General features: G+C 43.6%; 1 protein-coding gene across 6 annotated transcripts in view; it reads right to left on the reverse strand.

The window, feature by feature from the left end:
• Positions 1–4,595, reverse strand: part of als2b (alsin Rho guanine nucleotide exchange factor ALS2 b) — a 136,222-nt gene extending 131,627 nt beyond the window's left edge. For 5 of the 6 annotated variants that reach the window (XM_072261445.1, XM_072261443.1, XM_072261444.1 and 2 more), the window contains exon 1: positions 4,486–4,584. The gene's annotated coding sequence lies outside the window, so the exon portion shown is untranslated. Of the gene's footprint in view, positions 1–4,485 lie in introns of all 6 variants that reach the window. The other variant, XM_072261442.1, reaches the window with a different exon arrangement.
• Positions 4,596–22,766: the final 18,171 nt, after the last annotated feature.

Genomic DNA, 22,766 nt, shown 5'->3' on the forward strand with positions numbered 1-22,766 from the left:
AGGGGAACTAGTCAAAAAAGCTCACTTTACAATTTAACTCTCATGCTGTTCACACCGACTGTGAGTTATAACAGCCGTCCGGCAGTGCTTGCGCAGTACCAGGCAGAAGCAGAAAAAGCATTGTTGTTGTGGTGTTGTCATGACAATGTTTTTAAATCTCTCCGGTTACCCCATCCACACTACAATGCGAAACAATTTACACACTCTGGAGAATGTTTTCCAAAATCTCCATTTTTGGGGGATTAAAACGCCGTTTCAGTGTGGACGGAGGGTCAAAAAAAAACAGAAAAAGCTTTGTTTTCAAAATTATCTGGCGTAGTGTGGACGTAGCCTATGACACTCACACATAATCACACACTCTTGGACACTCACACATAATCTTACAGTCTCTGACACACATACACAATCCCACACTCTGGGACACTTACACACAATCCCACACTCTCTAACACTCACAGATAATCCCACACTCTCTGACACTCACAAATAATCTCACACTCTCTGACACTCACAAATAATCCCACTCTCTCTGAACCTCACATATAATCCCACTGTCCCTGACACTCATACACAATCCCATACTCTCTGACACTCACATATTATCTCAAACTCTCTTTGACACTCACACACAATCCCACACTCTCTGACCCTCACACATAATCCCATACTGACACTGACAGATAATCCCACACTTTCTGACACTCACACATAATCCCACACTCTCTGACACTCACAATCCCACACTCTCTGACACTGACAGATAATCCCACACTCTCTGACACTCACACATAATCCCACACTCTCTGACACTCACACATAATCCCACACTCTCTGACACTCACAAATAATCTCACACTCTCTGACACTCACACATAATCCCATACTGACACTGACAGATAATCCCACATTCTCTGACACTCACACATAATCCCACACTCTCTGAACCTCACATATAATTCCACTGTCCCTGACACTTATACACAATCCCATACTCTCTGACACTCACATATTATCCCAAACTCTCTTTGACACTCACACACAATCCCACACTCTCTGCCCCTCACACATAATCCCACACTCTCTGACACTCACACATAATCCCACACTCTCTGACGCCCACAAATAATCTCACACTCTGACACTCACACATAATCCCACACTCTCTGACACTCACACATAATCTCACACTCTCTGACGCCCACAAATAATCTCACACTCTGACACTCACACATAATCCCACACTCTTTGAACCTCACATATAATCCCACTGTCCCTGACACTCATACACAATTCCATACTCTCTGACACTCAAACATCATCCCAAACTCTCTTTGACACTACACACAATCCCACACACTCTGACACTCACAGGTGATCCCACACTCTCTACATTTACACATAATCCCACACACAATCCTATACTGACCCTCACACAATTCCACACTCTCTGACACACACACATAATCCCTCACTCTCTACATTTACACATAATCCCTCACTCTCTACATTTACACATAATCCCACACTCTATGACACTCACACCTAATCCTACACTCTCTGACACTCACACACAATCCCACACTCTCCGACACTCACACACAATCCCACACTCTCTGCCAGTCACACACAATGGCACACTCTCTGACACTCACACATAATCTCACACTCTCCGACCCTCACACATAATCCCACTCTCTGACACAGATAATCCCACACTCTCTGGTATTCACACATAATCCTACACTCTGACAATCACACATAATCTTACATTCTCTGCTCTTACACATAATTCCCCCCATACTTAATCCCACACACAATCCCATACTGACACTTACACACAATCCCACACTCTCTGCCAGTCACATATAATCTCACACTCTCTGACACTCACACATAATCCCACACTAACTGACAATCACACACAATCCCACACTCTCTGACCCTCACACATAATTCCATACTGACACTGACAGATAATCCCACACTCTCTGACACTCACACATAATCCCACACTCTCTGACACTCACACATAATCTCACACTCTCTGACACTCACACACAATCCCACACTCTCTGATACTCACACATAATCCCACACTCTCTGACGCTCACAAATAATCTCACACCCTCTGACACTCACACATAATCCCACACTCTCTGACAATCACACACAATCCCACACTCTCTGACACTCAAACATCATCCCAAACTCTCTTTGACACTACACACAATCCCACACACTCTGACACTCACAGGTAATCCCACACTCTCTACATTTACACATAATCCCACACACAATCGTATACTGACCCTCACACAATCCCACACTCTCTGACACTCACACATAATCTCACACTCTCTGACACTCACACATAATCCCACACTCTCTGACACTCACACATAATCCCACACTCTCTGACGCTCACAAATAACCTCACACTCTCTGACACTCACACATAATCCCACACTCTCTGACAATCACACACAATCCCACACTCTCTGAACCTCACATATAATTCCACTGTCCCTGACACTCATACACAATCCCATACTCTCTGACACTCAAACATCATCCCAAACACTCTTTGACACTACACACAATCCCACACACTCTGACACTCACAGGTGATCCCACACTCTCTACACTTACACATAATCCCACACACAATCCTATACTGACCCTCACACAATCCCACACTCTCTGACACACACACATAATCCCTCACTCTCTACACTTACACATAATCCCTCACTCTCTACATTTACACATAATCCCACACTATGACACTCACACCTAATCCCACACTCTATGACACTCACACATAATCCCATACTCTATGATACTCACACATAATCCCACACTCTATGACACTCACACATAATCCCACAGTCTCTGTCAATCACACATCATCTCACACTCTCTGATACTCACACATAATTCCATACTGACATTCACCCATAATCCCACACTCTCTGACACGCACACATAATCCCTCACTATCTACACTTACACATAACCCCAGAAACTCACACACATTCCCAGACATATTCCCACACTCTCTGATATTCATACGTAATCCTACACTCTGACAATCACACATAATCTCACACTCTCTGGATCTCACACATAATCCCAAACTCTCCGATGCTATGCATAATCCCACTCACCCTGACACTCACACACAATTCCACACTGTTGGACACTCACACACAATCCCACACTCTCTGACACTCACACACAATCACACACTCTCTGCCAGTCACACATAATCCCACACTCTATGACACTCACACATAATCCCATAGTCTCTGACAATTACACATCATCTCACGCTCTCTGATACTCACACATAATTCCATACTGACACTCACCCATAATCCCACACTCTCTGATGCCACACAAAATCCCATTCACCGACACTCACACACAATCGCACACTCTCCGACACTCACACACTATCCCACACTCTCCGACACTCACACATAATCCCACACTCTCCGACACTCACACACAATCCCACACTCTCTGACACTCACACACAATCTCACACTCTCTGACACTGACAGATAATCCCACACTCTCTGACCCACACATAATCCCACACTCTCTGATATTCACACATAATCCTACACTCTGACAATCACACATAATCTCATTCTCTGCTCTTACACGTAATCCCTCTACACTTAATCCCACACACAATCCCATACTGACACTTACACAGAATCCCACACTCTCTGCCAGTCACACATAATCCCACACTCTCTGACACTCAGAGATAATCAGACTCTCTCTGACCCTCACACATAATCCCAGTCTCTGACCCTCACACATAATCCCACTGTCCCTGACACTCACACACAATCCCGCACTCTCTGACACACACACAATCCCACACTCTCTGACGCTCACACATAATCCACTCTCTGACACTCATACATAATCCCACACTCTTTGACACTCACACATAATCCCACACACTGACACTCACACACAATCCCATACTCTCTGTCACTCGCACACAATCCCACACTCTCAGACACTTAAGCAAAATCCAATACTCTGACACTCGGATTTCACAATTATACATAGATTCTGATGCATGTACTCTCTCTGACACACACACACAAACACAATCACAAATTAGCAGACACTGACACATTCCCACACTAACTGACATATACACACTCCCGTCACACACATTCATACATTCGATGACACACACATACACTCTCTCTGACACACACTCGCGGACACGCATACACATTACCACATTTTCTAACACACATACACATCCACACACTCTGATACATACTATTCCACGTTCGGACACATACGTATTCTCACACTCTCTCAGTCTCATTCGCACACTGACACACACATATTCTCGCACTCTGACACAAACAAGGAACCTGATTGATTCTCACACTGACTCACTCACAAAATCACTCTCACCGTGCTTTACACAGGACCTTCGCTCCTTACCAGATCCTTTTCGCCCGCTCCCTTGCCTTGGCCTTACCATTCCTCCCGTGGCCGGCGTCGGATCGGCTACAGGACCAGATTTCGCCCTGGAAGCACGGCCTACACAGGGGCCGATGCAGACCAGAACACGCGAAGACTGGTGGGAAACGCGTTTTGAAAGGAGGAGTGAAAGCCAGATTGACAGAGGAAATGAGAGATAAGCATCGAGGGAGTATTCGAAAGAGAAACAAAATACGTGCTAAGTGAATAAAGTGATATACTTTCATTTGGAGAGTGGGGCAGAAATAAGTGAAATTGATGAATATAATGAAAAAAGAAACTTCAGCGGAGTTAATATGCTGCTTTGGAGTTAGTCTATACCCGAGAACACATTGTTACCCAGGTCTCCTCGGTTATATTATTTCTTAGTTTCCTTTGCGTTTCGGGCTTACGTTGTATTCTTATATTCTCTGCTCATCAGGATTATAATATATTGTGTCTTTCGGTGCTGGGCTAAACTATAATTTAGGGTTACTGTATCCTTCGGCTATTCTACGCACTGGTCTGGGACACAAGTGTTTCATTTGATTACAGTGTCCTCTGATGTTTTCTAGGTACATTACCCAAGGGATTACTTTGTCCCTCTAGATTACACTGTACTCTCTGGATACTTTGTTTCTTTCAATCACTTTGTGTCCTATCCTATGCTCCAGAGATAGACTGATTCTTTAAATGATGCCGCTCTTTGAGTGCTGCAAGGTTATACTGTTTCCTTTGGTGAGATCGTTCTTTGGTATTAAGGTGTACTCCATGAACATATGCCTATCCCGGAGTAACCTAAGGAGACATGGAACAAGGCTACAAAGTCTCTTCAGGTACACTGTACTCTGAGGATGCACGGCACTTAGAGCTACCGTGTTTCTCGGTTGCTCTGGGCTAGTATACCGCGCTGTAAGGTTACATCATTTCCCGAGGTTGTGATGTGTCCTGAGTGAAATTGTTTCTTTAGGCTATTCTGTGCTCAGGGGGTATATTGTTTCTTTCCAATAGTCTGTGTTGTGGTTTGATTGAATCCGCTATGCTTTTGAGTTATATTGTTCCCCTAGACTACTCGGTGCCTTGTTTCCTCAGGGTACCTTACGCTGTGGGTTCGCATCGTTATACTAATTACTCTATCATGAGGTGACACTGTGCCTTGGAGTTCCACATTCTTAAATTGTCATGGTTTTGAACACACAACGATGGAGTAAAATAAAAGATTAGCGGGTTTCAATCTCTTTTTCTGTTGAGCTTGAAGCCAAATAGCTATCAACCAAATGTAATTTTTTTTAAACGGCTAGAAGTATGTGGTGGATAAAGATCTGTTACTGCCCAACTCTGTGCATCTGGATATCTCCATCTGTTTTATATACCAGATCACAGTGCAAGTGAGTTCACAGCTTTTCGCCAACTCGGTAAGGTATGAACAAGAGGAAATCTGCAGATGCTGGAAATCCAAGCAACACACACCCAATGCTGGAGGAGCTCAGCAGGTCAGGCAGCATCTACGGAAAAAGGTACAGTTGACGTTTTGGGCCCAGACCCTTCGGCAGGACTGTACTTTTTCCATAGATGCTGCCTGGCCTGCTGAGTTCCTCCAGCAGTTTGTGTGTTTTGCTCGGTAAGCTATACGTTGATTATGGTGCAGCCATCCTAACCAATGGTGAATCATTAGAATACAATTCTCTGGGATGATATAAACCATCACTTTGAAAGACACAGTGATCAGAAACAGTGTTCAGAAAGCAATACATCTGTAAATAAACCACATTTAATTTAAATGACGTCAGCAAAGTTTTTGATCAGGCTCTATTTGGTGGAAAAATACAGGCCCTTAGGATAGAGCAGACTATCTTATTTTGAACACAACACGAACTCAGTAGCAGGAAAGGAAAAGGTCAGTGTCAAGGGACTTCGGTAAGCTTCATCACTGGTTTCTTTCTTTTAACAATATACTTTAGCGCTATTTGTATAGACGGCACAATTAAGAACTTTATGGATCATACAGAAGTTGACTATGTGGTTAATAATGAGGAAGAAAACCTTAGATTGCAGAAGGACATCAAAAGACTAGTCAGGTAGTGAAAAAATAGCAAATGGAATTGGATACAGAGATGTGAGGCAATGTATCTGGTCAGGGAAAACGAGCGGATGAAAGTACACAATGACATTAGAGTTCTGAGAAGCATAAAGAAATAGAGGAGTCCAAAGATCCCTAGACCTGAAACGTTGACTGTACCTCTTCCTAGAGATGCTGCCTGGCCTGCTGCGTTCACCAGCAACTTTGATGTTTGTTGCTTGAATTTTCAGCATCTGCAGTATTCCTCGTGTTTACCTAGAAATATATTATTGTGATTAAGAAAAAGTATGGGATTCTTTTTCTTAACATTTTAACTGAGCATAAAATAGAAGAATTAAGAGGTTAAAGTGTAACCATTCAGGCCACAGCTGTGGTACTGCAGACAGCTCTTGTCACTGCATTTCAGGAAGTCCATTAGCACATGCTTATAGCTAACCCAATGAAGTTAGAATGGATCGACCATGTGCAACAGATGGTTACTGCTCTAGTCCAAAGTACTGTATATCTTGTATCGTTATCTCAGGATCAGATGAGGTTAGTTTATTTTCAGATACACCAGGATGCAATGACGACTGGCCACGTCCTGCTTTCAGTCATAGCCATAGACACAGTCCACCAAGCCTCATCACCTATCAACCACACATTGACACTCAGTTTACTTTAATCTCTTTTTGCATTCACTACAAGTTAATAGGCTCCCTCTAGATTCTATTATTCATGTGCGCAGCAGGAACAATAGGTGTAAACATCACGAGTAGCCTGTCTTTGTCAAACCATGTAGATGTCATAGCCTAAAAGTCCACACCAGCACTTCTGAATCCTCCAAAGTCTAAAGAAATTTGGTATATCTTCACTGACCCTCGGCAATTTTTATAGATATACCATAGAATGCACTTGGATGCATCAAAGTTCAAAGTTCAAGGTAAATTTATTATCAAAGTATATGTCACCATACACAACCCTGAGACTCAGTTTCATGCGGGCATACTCAATAAATCCAATAACTGTGATAGAAGCAATGAAAGACCACACCGACAATGCAGACAACCAGTGTGCAAAAGATAACAAACTGTGAAAATACAAAAGAAAACAAAAAAAGAATAATAAATAAGCAATAAATATTGAGAACATGGGATGAAGAGACCTTGAAAGTGAGTCTATAGGTTGTGGGAACAGTTCAGTGATAGGGTAAATGAAGATGAGGGAAGTTATCCCCTATTGGTTCAAGAGTCTGGTGGTTGAGGGGTAATAACTGTTGCTGAACCTGGTGGTGTGAGTCCTGAAGCTCCTGTACCCTTCTTCCTGAAGGCAGCCATGAGATGAGAGCATGACCTAGGTAATGGGGGTCCCTGATGATGGATGCTTGCTTCCTGTGATAAAGTTCTGTGTAGATGTGCTCAATGGTGGGGAGGGCTTTACCCGTGATGGACTGGCCACATGCATTACATTTTGTAGGATTTTCCATTCAAAAGCACTGGTGTCTCCGTACAAGACTGTGATGCAGCCAGTCAATAGACGCTCCACTATACATCTATAGAAGATAGCAAAAGTTTTAGACGTCATGCTGAATCTTCACAAACTCCTAAGAAAATAGCGGCACTGCTGTGTTTTCTTTGTAATTGTACTTACGGACCCAGGACAGGTTCTCTGAAATGATAATGCCAAGGGATTTAAAGTTGCTGACCTCTCCACCTCTTATCCGTGCTTGAGGACTGGCTCTTGGAACTCAAGTTTCCTCCCCCTGGAGTCAATAATCAGCTCCTTGGTCTTGCTGACATTCAGTACGAGGTTGTTGTTATAGCACCACACAGCCAGATTTTCAATCTCCCTCCTATATGCTGATTTGTTACCACCTTTGATTCAGCCTATGACAGTGGTATCATCAGCAAACTGAAATGTGGCCTTGGAGCTGTGCTTAGCCACACAGTGGTAAGTGTAGAGCAAGTAAGGCAGGGGTCAAAGCACGCAACCTTGTGGTGCACCTGTGCTGATGGAGCTTGTGGAGGAGCAACATACACAAAATGCTGGAGGAACTCAGCAGATCAGGCAGCATCAATGGAAAAGAGTAAATAGTCAGCATTTTGAGCTGAGGTCTTTCAGCAGGATGAAGGGCCTTGGCTCGAAACATTGACTGTACCCTTTTCCATAGATGCTGCCCGGCCTGCTGAGTTCCTCCAGCATTTTGTGTGTGTTGCTTCGATTTCCAGCAGCTGCAGATTTTCTCGTTTAAGCTTGTAGGGGAGTTGTTGCTGTAATGAGCTCTTTGGGCCTGTGTAGGGCGACGGAGAGTGTGGGCTCTGAGGTTTTCAGAGCAGCTGAATTGGTTAATTGTTGTTTAACAACAAGTCGTTAATCATTTGTGAGTTCCTTGTGTTTTTCTCCAGTGACTCACTCTTTGTAATGTGGTCTCCTGGTGCTTTCTGTTTAAGATTGCTAACTTTATTTTGATAGGCTCAAGGTTCAGTATTACTTGTATTATTTAAGCGGATGCTCGTTGCAGGGTCCTAGTTTTGAGAATGTTACTTCTTGCAATGTCGCATGGCTGAGCCACTGATGTTTTGTTGGAATTATGATGATTAAACTCTCGTTGTCGTGCCTACATCAGAGTCTGTTGTTACTCCACACTTGAGTTCTGATATTGCCAGTGCACTTCATGACAGAAGGACCGTGCTAAGTAATGAGCCCAGCAGTGTTTTGACATCAGTCGGCTTTAGGTGAGAATGCTACCTATTCTCAAGTCCTCATTCTGAGTTTCTCAAGTTTACATTCTGAGCTTCTTTAGTCTATGTTCTAAGTTTCTCAAGCCCATGTTCTGAGGCAGTGTTCTGAGCTTCTCTAGTCTGTGTTCTAAGTTTCTCCAGTCTCTGTTCCATGCTTTTCAAGTCATAAATACCTGGGTTCCCAGCTTTGGGATCCCCTGATTCAAGTCTGCACAACAATTGAATGCTTCAAGCAACACACATCAAAGTTGCTGGTGAACGCAGCAGGCCAAGCAGCATCTGTAGGAAGAGGTGCAGTCGACGTTTCAGGCCGAGACCCTTCGTCAGGACTAACTGAAGGAAGAATGAGTAAGGGATTTGAAAGTTGGAGGGGGAGGGGGAGATCCAAAATGATAGGAGAAGACAGGAGGGGGAGGGAAAGAGCCAAGAGCTGGACAGGTGATAGGCAAAAGGGGATACGAGAGGATCATGGGACAGGAGGTCCGGGAAGAAAGACAAGTGGGGGGGGGGCACAAGGTATATTCAGAGGGACAGAGGGAGAAAAAGGAGAGTGAGAGAAAGAATGTGTGCATAAAAATGAGTAACAGATGGGGTACGAGGGGGAGGTGGGGCCTTAGCGGAAGTTAGGGAAGTCGATGTTCGATTCATCGCATGAACATCGACTTCTCTAACTTCCGCTAAGGCCCCACCTCCCCCTCGTACCCCATCTGTTACTCATTTTTATGCACACATTCTTTCTCTCACTCTCCTTTTTCTCCCTCTGTCCCTCTGAATATACCTCGTGCCCATCCTCTGGGTCCCCCCCCCCTTGTCTTTCTTCCCGGACCTCCTGTCCCATGATCCTCTCGTATCCCCTTTTGCCTATCACCTGTCCAGCTCTTGGCTCTATCCCTCCCCCTCCTGTCTTCTCCTATCATATTGGATCTCCCCCTCCCCCTCCAACTTTCAAATCCCTTACTCACTCTTCCTTCAGTTAGTCCTGACGAAGGGTCTCGGCCTGAAACGTCGACTGCACCTCTTCCTACAGATGCTGCTTGGCCTGTTGGTTCACCAGCAACTTTGATGTGTGTTGCTTGAATTTCCAGCATCTGCAGAATTCCTGTTGTTTGAATTGAATGCTTCAAGCAACTTTATTGATAAAGTTGCTGGTGAATGCAGCAGGCCAGGCAGCATCTCTAGGAAGAGGTACAGTGGAAGTTTCAGGCCGAGACCCTTCGTCAGGACTAACTGAAAGAAGAGATAGTAAGAGATTTGAAAGTGGGAGGGGGAGAGGGAGATCCAAAATGATAGGAGAAGACAGGAGGGGGAGGGATGGAGCTAAGAGCTGGACAGTTGATTGGCAAAAGGGATATGAGAGGATCATGGGACAGGAGGCCCAGGGAGAAAGAAAAGGGGGAGGGGGGCAAAAAACCCAGAGGATGGGCAAGGGGTATAGTGAGAAGGACAGAGGGAGAAAAAGAAGAGAGAGAAAAAGAATGTGTGTATATAAATAAATAACAGATGGGGTACGAGGGGGAGGCGGGGCATTAGCGGAAGTTTGAGAAGTCAATGTTCACACCATCAGGTTGGAGGCTACGCAGACGGAATATAAGGTGTTGTTCCTCCAACCTGAGTGTGGCTTCATCTTTACAGTAGAGGAGGCCATGGATAGACATATCAGAATGGGACATGGACTTAAAATGTGTGGCCACTGGGAGATCCTGCTTTCTCTGGTGGACAGAGCGTAGGTATTCAGTGAAACGATCTCCCAGTCTGCGTCGGGTCTTGCCAATATATAGAAGGCCACATCGGGAGCACCGGACGCAGTATATCACCCCAGCTGACTCACAGGTAAAGTGTTGCCTCACCTGGAAGGACTGTCTGGGGATGAAGCCACACTCAGGTTGGAGGAACAACACCTTGTATTCCGTCTGGGTAGCCTTCAACCTGATAGAATGAACATTGACTTCTCAAATTTCCGCTAGTGCCTCACCTCCCCTTCGCACCCCAACCGTTATTTATTTATATACACACATTCTTTCTCTCTCTCTCCTTTTTCTCCCTCTGTCCCTCTCACTATACCTCTTGCCCATCCTCTGGGTTTTTCCCCCCTCCCCCTTTTCTTTCTCCCTGGACCTCCTGTCCCATGATCCTCTCGTATCCCTTTTGCCAATCACCTGTCCAGCTCTTGGCTCCATCCCTCCCCCTCCTGTCTTCTCCTATCATTTTGGATCTCCCCTTCCCCCTCCCACTTTCAAATCTCTTACTAGCTCTTCCTTCAGTTAGTCCTGACGAAGGGTCTCAGCCCGAAATGTCGACTGTACCTCTTCCTAGAGATGTTACCTGGCCTGCTGCGTTCACCAGCAACTTTGATGTGTGTTGCTTGAATTTGCAGCATCTGCAGAATTCCTCGTGTTTGCGTCATTGATAAAGTTTGTTTGATTCAATAAATCAACATTCAAGACGATAGCATGAAATTAAGAAGAACTTCCCCTTTCCTGATGCTTTTCCTTGCAAGTAACCCTATCAAGAATAAGCTACCCTATATTTAACCTTAATGAAAATCATGATACAGACTGTGAAAATTGAACTTTCATGTAATGAATGAAACAGCGATTTAGGTTTTCAACCTGAAGAAGAGCCTGTCTATGCTGTCCCAATCTGTAAAATTGAGAGTACAGCCTTCTGTATCCAAATTGCTCCTGGAAAATAGTTAAGAGTAAACAGTGTGAGCAAAATCCTTTCAAGCTCCTTCCCTAGGTCTTGAACTTCATGTTTTCAAGTCTCAAGTTTCTGGGTCTCAAAGTTTATTTCCAGGTCTAAGTGTCCCAGCCTAAGTGTAAAGGGTTCTCAAGGTTTCCCAAGGACTTAACAACATTTTTAATTTTTTTTTTCAAATTTTCCAAAGTTTTATCAATGCTCTCCCCATCTCGAGAACTCCCAAGCCTCCCTCTTGGGGCCCCACTCGAGGTTCTCCTTGAGGCTTCCTGATCTTGCTTGAGGTTCACCTCAAAGTTCTCCGCTCTTTCAGTCTCTCTGGGTTCCCAGGTTTCTCTGCCTCTTGAAGTCCTCAAGTTTCTTTGAGTTCCCTCTGGAGCTCCCCAGGTCTCTCAAGTTGTCCCTCGATCTCGAGTTTTCAGGTCCGCCCGGGCCATTAGGTGCTGTCCATAGGGAGGGGGTCCTGTAGGCTATGAGGTTTTTAGACCACCTGAATTAGTTAATTGTTATTTAACAAGTCATTAATCGTTTAGATTTCCTTGTGTTTTTCTCGAGCGACTCACTCTTTGTAATGTCTGTGAGTTCTGGTGCCTCTGTTTAAGCTTGTTAAATTTACTGTATTTTGATAGGCTCAGGGATTCCTTGTTGTTTGTATTGCTTAAGTAGATGCCCAAATAACGCTAATTGCATGATCCTAGTTTGAGAATGTTACTTCTTGCGGAATTGCTTGTCCAGTTCACCAATGTTCTTGGAATTATCTCGTTTCCATCTCTATATCGGAGAGCCTGTTGTTCCTCCACACTTGGGCTCCGATATTGCCAGCACACATTGTGACAGTTGTCAACCTGAAGAAATTTGGGTCTGCAAGTAAAGGAATCAAGGATTCAATTGCACGAGAGTGTATTGAGGCCAAGATCTTGAAGTGTATTGATTAGTTTTGAGGGAATGACGGTGACACACAGCTCAGTAATTGCGCTCGTGAATATACTCATGTCAGCTAATTATTATTTCATCGTGATAGTTTTTAACTCCATACTTGTCGTCATAGTGCTTGTTGAGACTTGGACACAGCACAGCAGCACTTCGCTGCCTGTTTGCATTCGGCCTTGCCTGAGAAATTGGACTGTCGAGTCAACTGACTCTGAAGACTAATGGTATTCGTTTTATATTCTAGTTGTTCTTTTCATCCGCAGCGTAGGTCTCGCTTTTCCATTTGAGAGTTTTAGTTAGCGGCCCTATTTGGCCTAGAGTTTATTGTTTTCTTTCCCCTTTAACACAGTTCGTATTAAAGTCTGTGAACTATCGACCTGCTTCAGTGTCTCTCACTCCACACTTGGGCCATATCTGAACCTGGTGACAGATAGTCAATAAAGAGCATCCTGATGTATGCATCTTCGCTGTCCAGATGTGCCAGGGTTGAGTGAAGAACCAATGAAGTGGCATCTGCTGTGGACCTGTTGTATCCCTACGCAAACTGAAGTGGATCCAAGTCACTTTTCAGGTAGGAATTGATAAACGTTTCATCACTGTGGACAATAGACATTGAGGCAGCATTCCAGTTTAGTATGGCAGCTGTTCTGCCCATGATGGAAGGAAACTGCAGAGAGTTGTGGACAGAGCTCAGCACATCATGAAAATCACCTTCCCCTCCATGGATTCTGTCCACACTTCTTGCTGCCTCATTAAAGCAGCCAGTATAATGAAAGATTGCACTCATCCTGAATATTTGTACAGAGGGCAAGGGTTCAGGTTAATGGAGCATTGGGATCTCTTCTGGGGAAGAAGGTATGACCTGTACAAAAGGAGTGGGTTACACCTGAACCCAAGGGAGACCAACATCCTCGCGGGCAGGTGTTCGGGTGGGTTTAAGCTAATTTAGCAAGGGGATGGGATCCAGAGTGATAGTGTTGAGGATGAGGTAGTTGGTTTACAAACAGAGGCAATGTGTAGTAAAACTGCTAGCAAGGAGAGACTGATGATAGGGAAAAGTTGAGTTGCAATGTAAAAGGAGGTCGAAATCAAAAAGGGTAAATACAGGACTGAAGCTGTTATATTTGAATGCACACTGTATACGGAATAAAGTGGATGAACTTGTAGTACAGTTACAGATGCATGTGCAACATTGTGGGCATCACTGAATTGTCGTGATGCCCACGACCACCATCCACTGGTGCCTAACATCCAAGGATACACATTGTATTGAAAAGACAGGCAGAGAGGCCGAGGGGGTGGCATGGCTCTGTTTGTAAACAATGAAATCAAATCATTAGAAAGAGGAGGCACAGGGTCAGAAGGTGTTGAATCATTGTAGGTAGAGCTGAGGAATTGCAAGAGTAAAAAGACCTTGATGGAAATTTTATACAGACCTCTGAATAGTAGTAAGGATGTGGTCTGCAAATTGCAATAGGAAATAGAAAATGCATGCCAATAAGGCAATGTTATAATAGACATGCGGGATTTCCATATATGGATAGATTGGGAAAATGAGGTTGGTGTTGGGTCCCAAGAGGGGGAATTTCTAGAATGCCTATGAGATGGCTTTTTAGAGTAGCTTGTGGTTAAGCCCACTAGTGGATCAGCTATTTTGGATTGGGTGTTGTTCAATGAACTGGCATTGATTAGAGAGCTTAAGGTAAAGGAACCCTTAGGAGAAGTGATCATAATATGATAGAATTCATCCTGCAATTTGAGAAGGAGAAGCTTAAGTCAGATGTATCACTATTACATTGGAGTAAAGGGAATTACAGAGGCATGAGGGAGGAGCTGGCTAAAATTCATTGAAAGGGAACACTAGCAGGGATGACAGCACAGCAGCAATGGCTGCAATTTTTGGAAGCAATTTGGAAGGAACATGATACTGTGTACATACATCTATTGATGCTTCTGGACACATCTTCAGTGATGTTCCTGGAATCATCGGGTGTTTCGGGTCTTTCAACATCATACAACCTCCTCCAGGTGACCCAGCCGGGGCTGATCAGTCCCCAGCTTGTGTCCAGATGGCTAGCTACTTATGACTCCATGGCTCCCCTCTTTTGAGCCACAGCCATCTTGAGGCCCTCTCTGCCGCATCGGTGGTACTGCGGATGGCTCTCCTCTTCCTCTCTCCCTCGATGCCCAAAATGCTGAAGGCTCTAACTGGAGAACAGGCTATGAATCCCCTACAACCAAAGAGGAAGAAGTATTCAAAAGACAAAATGACACAGCCATCTTGAGAATGAAGAGACAACGTAAAAGCCAAAAAGAGGGCATATTATAAGCAAAATTTAGTGGGAAGATAGAGCATTGGGAAGCTCTTAAAAACCAACAGAAGGCAATTAAAAAAGCCATAAAGAAGAAAAAGATGGAACACAAAGGTAAGATAGCCAATAATATTAAAGAGGATACCAAAAGATACATAAAGTGTAAAAAAAAAGTGGTACGAGTAGATATCGGACTGGTGGAAAGGTAGTAATGAGGGACAAGGAAATGGCAGATGAACTACATAAGTAGTTTGCATCAGTCTTCAGTGTAGAAGGCTCTAGCAGTATGCTAGAAGTTCAAGAATGTCAGGGGGCAGAAGTGAGTGAAGTTGCCATGACTAGGGAAAAGGTTCTTGGAAAACTGGAAGGTCTGAAGGTAGATAAATCACATGGGTTCTGAAAGAGGTGACTGAAGAGACTGTGGAGACATTATTAATGATCTTTCAAGAATCAATAGATTTTGGTATGGTTCTGAAAGAATGGAAAATTGCAAATGTCACTCCATTCTTCAAGAAGCGAGAGAGGCAGAAGAAAGGAAATTATAGGCAGTTAGTCTGACCTCAGTGATGGTGGTGTTAATTTTTAAGGATGTGGTTTTAGGATACTTGAAGGCACACGATAAAATAGGCCATAGTTATCATGGTTTCCTTAAGGGAAAATGGTGCCTGACAAATCTGTTGGAATTCTTTGAAGAAATAACAAGCAGGATAGATAAAGGAGAATCAGTGGATGTTGTGCACTTGAATTTTCAGAAGGCCTTTGACAAGGTGCCACGCATGATACAGCTTAACAAGTTAAGAACTCACCGTATTACAGGAAAGATACTAGCATGGATATAGTGGTGGCTGCTTGGCAGGAGGCAGAGTGGAAATAAAGCGAGCCTTTTCTCGTTGGCTGCCAGTGACAAGATGAGTTCCACAGTGGTCTGTGGTGGGATCGCTCCTTTTCACATTATATGTCAATGATTTGGATAACAGAATTGATGGCATGGCTTTGCGGCAAAGTTTGCGGATGATACAAAGATAGGTGGAGTGGCTGGTAGTTTTGAGGAAGTGGAGAGGCTAGAGAAGGACAGACAGATTTGGAAAGTGGGCAAAGAAGTGGAAATTGAATTCAGTGTTGGGAAGTGTTGTCATACACTTTGGTAAAAGAATTAAAAGGGTGGACTATTTTCTAAATGGAGAGAAAAATCAAAAATCTGAGGTGCAAAGAGACTTCAGAATCAGAATTAGGTTTATTATCACCAGTATGTGTCATGAAATTTGTTCACTTAGCAGCAGCAGTTCAATGCAATACAAGATAATATAGAAGTCAATCAATTACTGTAAGTATATATATGTATATTGAATAGATTAAAAATAGTGCAAAAACAGAAATAATATATATCTTTAAAAAGTGAAGTAGTGTTCATGCCTTCTTTATAGCTGCACTAATATGTTGGGATCTCAGGTTAAATCCTCTGAGATCTTGACACCCAGGAACTTGAAATTGCTCACTCCCTCCACTTCTGATCCCTCTAGGAGGATTGGTTCATGTTCCTTCGTCTTACCCTTCCTCAAGTCCACAATCAGCTCATTTGTCTTACTAACATTGGTTGTTCCTGCAACACCACTCAACTGGCTGGCATATCTTGCTCCTGTATGCCCTCTCGTCTCCATCTGAGATTCTACCAACAATGGTTACATCATCACCAAATTTATAGATGGTATTTGAGATATGCCTAGCCACACAGTCATGGGTATAGACAGAGAATAGCAGTGGGCTAAGCACACATCCCTGAGGTGCACCAGTGTTGATCATCAGTGAGGAGGAGATATTATCACCAATCCACACAGGTTGTGGTCTTCCAGTTCGGAAGTTGAGGGTTTTGTTACAGATGGAAGTACGGAGGCCCAGGTTCTGTAACTTATCAGTCAGGACTGTGGGAGTGTTGATGTTATATGCTGAGCTATAGTCAATGAACAGCATCCTGACATAGGTATTTGTATTGTCCAGGTGATCTAAAGGGCAATATGTCTGCTGTAGACCTATTGTGGAGATAGGCAAATTGTAGTGGGCCCAGTTCCTTGATGAGGCAGGAGCTCATTGTAGCCACGACCAATCTCTCAGGATGTGAGTTCTTCTGGGCGATAGTCATCAAGACAGCTCACACTACTCCTCTTGGGCACTGGTACAATTGTTGCCTTTTTGAAGCAGGTGGGACCTTCCGACCATAGCAATGAGAGGTTGAAAATGTCCTTGAACTCTTCCACCAGTTGGTTGGTACATGTTTTCAGAGCCTTACCAGGTTCTCCATCGGGGCCTGCTGCTTTGCAACGGTTCACCTTCCTTAAAGACACAGAGATCACAGGGTTATTTTCTTGAGAGTCTTTGTGCAGGATTCCCTAAAGATAAATTTGCAGGTTGAGTCACTGGTGAGGAAGGCAAATGATATGTTAGCAATCATTTCAAGAGAACTTGAATATAAAGCAAGGGTGTAATGTTGAGGTTTTATAAAGCACAGGTGAGGCCTCACTTGGAGTATTGTGAGTAGTTTTGGGCACCTTATCTAAGAAAGGATGTGCTGACATTGGAGAGGTTTCGAAGGAGGTTCATGAAAGTGATTCCAGGACTGAAAGGCTCGTCATATGAAGGGCCTTTGGTAGCTCTGAGCCTGTAGCCTGTATTCACTAGAATTCAGAAGAATGAGGGGTGACCTTGTTGAAACCTATCAAATGTTGAGTGGCCTCGATAGAGTGGAGTGGAGAGATTTTGCCTCAGAATGTGGATGTGGAGAGGCCACAGCCTCAGAATAGAGGGGAGTCCTTTTAGAATGGCGATGAGGAGGATTTTCTACAGCTAGAGTGGTGAATCTGAAATTCCACAGGAGATTGTGAAGGTCAAGTCATTGGGTATATATAAGGCAGAGGTTGATAGACTCTTGATTAGTAAGGTGTGTCAAAGCTTACAGAAAGAAGTTAGGAGAATGACCTTCGAAGTGTGGGGGGGGGGGGGGGGGGGGGGGGGGGGGGGGGGGGGGGGGGGGGGGGGGGGGGGGGGGGTGTCTATTTACACCCTCTGGCTAAAGAAATTCCTGCTCATCACTTATTTCCAGCAGCTTGTCACAATCTTTCTCCTTAAGTTCTTACCTCACTTCTTTTGTTTTTCCCTGAATTAGTATTTGCTTGATTGTTGAATCTGAGGAAGGTTGTTGAACTAAAGCACAGGAGTGACATGTATCACAGCTGTTAGAAACAATCCCTCTCAGCACCAGTGACCTGACTTCAATCTTGACCTCTGGTGCTCTCTGTGTGGACTTTGTACATTTGTCCTATAACCACACGGATCTTCTCAGGGTGTTCTAGTTTCCTACCATGTCCCAAAGAATTCCACATTGGTAGGTTAACTGGCTGCTGTAAACTGTGCCTCATGTGTAGATCAGTGGTAGAATATGGTAGAAGCTGATGAGAATATGGGGAGAATAAAATGGATTTGGGTCCAATGAGAGAGTTAATGGAGAAAAAAAGTGCTAAGTGGTTGACGGAGATTCAAGAGGCCTGTTTCTCTGATTCTCTATGACTGTTTCTCCCATCACAGGTGGTGCTAAGTGTTACTGCTTTTAGTTTAGATTTGTAGGAACATTTTTGTCTGTAGTCCCTATTCGCTAGCCTCTATTCCTTCTACACTCCGGTAAGTAGCTTTGAGTGTTAGTGAACAATGTATTAGGTAGTGAAGAGTAATAATGCACAGTTCGTGTATTGCTATTAGAGTACCAGCTATAAGATCAGGGTTCAATTTTCACCAAAGACGTACGGGTTAAGGTTAGTGAGATGCTGGGATGCTATTTTGGCGCTGGAAGCATGGCAACACTTGCAGGCTGCCCAACACAATGCTCGCCAATTTGTTTTGACACAAATGACATATTTCACTGTCTGTTTCGATGTACGTGTGACAAGTAAAGTTGTACTCACTGTACACCCATGATTGTGTAGCCAAGTTTCCATTGAACTCAATATATGTTTGCTGATGACACCACAATTGTAGGCTTGTATCTCGGGTAATGATGAGTTTGAGTACAGAGAGGAAATTAAAAACCTGGTGGCATGGTGCGAAGACAATAACCTGTCCCTCAATGTCAGCAAGATAAAGGAATTGGTTGTTGACTTCAGAAGGAGTAACGGACCGCACGACCCCATTTACAAACGTGTACATTGGTGGTGCGCAAGTGGAACAGGTCAAAAGTTTTAAATTCCTCAGGGTCAGTATCACAAATGACCTGACTTGGTCCAACCAAGCAGAGTCCACTGCCAAGAAGGCCCACCAGCACCTTTACTTCCTGAGAAAGCTAAAGAAATTTGGCCTATCCCCTAAAACCCTCACTAATTTTTATAGATGCACCGTAGAAAGCATTCTTTTCGGGTGCATCACAACCTGGTATGGAAGTTGTCCTGTCCAAGACCAGAAGAAGCTACAGAAGATTGTGAACACAGCCCAGCACATCACACAAACCAATCTTCCATCCTTGGACTCACTTTACACCGCACGTTGTCAGAGCAGTGTTGCCAGGATAATCAAGGACACGACCCACCCAGCCGACACACTTTTCATCCCTCTTCCCTCCGGGAGAAGGCTCAGGAGCTTGAAGACTCGTACGGCCAGATTTGGGAACAACTTCTTTCCAACTGTGATTAAGACTGCTGAACGGATCCTGACCCAGATCTGGGCCGTACCCTCCAAATATCTGGACCTGCCTCTCGGTTTTTTCGCACTACCTTACTTTCCCTTTTCTATCTTCTATTTATGATAAGTAATTTAAATTTTTAATATTTACTATCGAATTGTACTTCAGGGAGCGCGAAGCGCAGAATCAAATATCGCTGTGATGATTGTACACTCTAGTATCAATTGGCGACAATAAAGTAAGGTAATTCTATACGATCTTATCTTACCTTATAACACTGGTACTGCTGTCAGAATGCAGTAAGAAGAGTGGATGCTGCATATCATATGCACAAGAGATTCTGCAGATACAATACACATAAAATACTGGAGGAACTCGGCAAGTCAGGCGGCATCCATGGAGGGGAACAAGCAATCCACGTTTCGGGCCAAGAACCTTTATCAGGAGCCACACATACAAGGTGCTGGAAGAACTCAGCAAGTCAGGCAGCATAAGTGGAGGGGAATAAACAATTGACTGTTTATTCAGTCTTGAAGAAAGGTTTCAGCTGGAAACGTCAATTATTTATGCTGCCTGACCTGCTGAGTTCCTCCAGTATTTTGTGTGTGTTGATCAAGAGAAGAGACTGCAGCTTCTCACTAACTCTTGAAAGTTATGTACTGTCATATTTTATTTTCATATTAACAAAGTTAACACATTTACTGTATTTTGCAGTTTCATTGTTTCAGGGTCCCCTGAGTATGTTTTCATCAGGAGGAGTTTTTAGTAATGTATTAAATGTTGTATTCTAAGACATTGAGCTGCATTTCATGTTTGGCCCTTCTAGCAGACAGGTGATGAACAGTGATTAGTAGCAAACACTGAGGTTTTGTTCTGAAGATAATAACCAAGCTCTCAAAATGGAATAATAATAATGCTTTTTTCAGCACCCGATTAAATTGAAACATTCCAAACAGTTTTGGGCAATTAATTCCTACTGCAGTATTCTTAACACCATTGACTCTGTAAAGTAGGGAAATACATTCTCAATCAAAAATTAAGGGGAGACCTGAGAAGAGTTGGGTAATGAAGCAGAGGTAAAATGGGGGAAAATTTATTATAGGAAACAATGAGAAATCTCCTGGTTTTATTCACTTTGGCTTTATTATCGACCTGCATAGGAAGCTGTTCCTGTTTATTCCCCTTTATTTTGTGTTTTGGTGCCCAGAACTGCTGGAAGGACCTGTACAGTATTCAATCTTTAAATGTCCTTAGAAAGGTGGCAATGAGCCCTTGTCTATCTTGGACAAGAGCTCACTGGTTTTGGAAGTGCCTGCATAACCTGCATAATCTTTATTTAGAGATACAGCATGGAATTGGTGTTTCGAGCCACACTGCCCAACAACCTCTGACAACCCTGACTTAAGCTAACCACAGAACAATTTACAATGACCGATTCACCTACCTGATACATCTTTGGACTGTCAGAGGAAACTGGAGCACCTGAGGAAAAGAAAATTCCATTGGGAGGATATAGAGACTCCTTACAGAGGATACCGAGATTGAACCCTGAGCACTAATAGCATTGCGCTAACCGCTACACTATCACTTCAGTGCCTTTTGTAGATGGCACACACTGCAGCCACCATTCTTGAGTGTTGGAAGGAATAGATGCTTTGGTTGGTGGCTGTTGAGATGAAATCAAATGGGTGGCCTTGTCTGGTAGGGTGTCAAGAATGTTGAGTATTCTTGGTGCTGCAAATATCAAGGCAAGTGGACAGTATTCCTTCTAGCTGATGATTTACTCCTTGTGAAAGTATTTGGGATACTGAGAATGGCCAGACTGCTTCAAACTGACAGGAAGGCGGCAGTAATTCGAAGAACCATGTCTTACAATAGTGATGAGCAGAAGAACTTCTTTGAATGCACAACATGTCAAACTTTGAAGTCGCAGTAGCAGAAGGCCATGAACATACACTCTGTGATGATTTTATTAGGTACAGGAGGTGCCAAAATGGCCACTGAGAGTAGAGTTAAATATTGCACAATCATTACTGAAATATCCCTAACTTCTGAGCTTAACAAGGAAGGAAGGAGATTGGTGAAGCAATTGAAAATAGTTTGACATAGGAGAAACTGTACTGATGTCCTGTGACTGGGACAATTGTCCTCCAACAATCAGAATCATCTTCCTTTGTGATAGGTATAATTCTAACCATTGGAGTGTTTTCCTTTTGCTGCCCACTGCCTTTAGTTTTGCCAGGTTCAACAAAATTATGACTGCAAAATTCTGAATACTTCTGTCCAGTAGCACTTACATCCACTGTGAAGTGCTTTGAGAGGTTGGTGATGAAATATATCAAATCCTCCGATAAGTGACTTGGATCTGCTCTAATATGCAGGCTGTCACAACAACAGATGCCATTTCTTTGGCTCTTTACTCAACCCTGGAACATCTGGACAGAGAAGATGCATACACCAGGATGCTCTTTATTGACTACAGGTCTGCGTTCAATACTTCCACTCCCCTCAAAACTAGTCAATACGCTTCAAGAAGTTGGCTTCAATACCTCTTTGTGCAATTGGATCCTCGATTTCCTCACTTGCAGACCCCATTCAGTTTGGATTGGCAACAACTTCTACTCCAAAATCAGCATCAGTGCAGGTGCACCAAAAGGCTGTGTGCTTAGCCCACTGCTCTACTTTATATTTAGGACTGTGAGGCTAACTAAGTACAGCTCCAATGTCATACTTCAGTTTGCTGATGACACCACCATCATTGGCCAAATCAAAGGTGGTGATGAACCAGCATATAGGAGGGAGACTGACTATCTGGCAGAGTGGTGCCATAACAATGACCTCTTACTTGATATCAGCAAAACCAA

Source organism: Mobula birostris, chromosome 6 (assembly GCF_030028105.1).
Source record: "Mobula birostris isolate sMobBir1 chromosome 6, sMobBir1.hap1, whole genome shotgun sequence".
NCBI classification, from domain to species: domain Eukaryota; kingdom Metazoa; phylum Chordata; class Chondrichthyes; order Myliobatiformes; family Myliobatidae; genus Mobula; species Mobula birostris.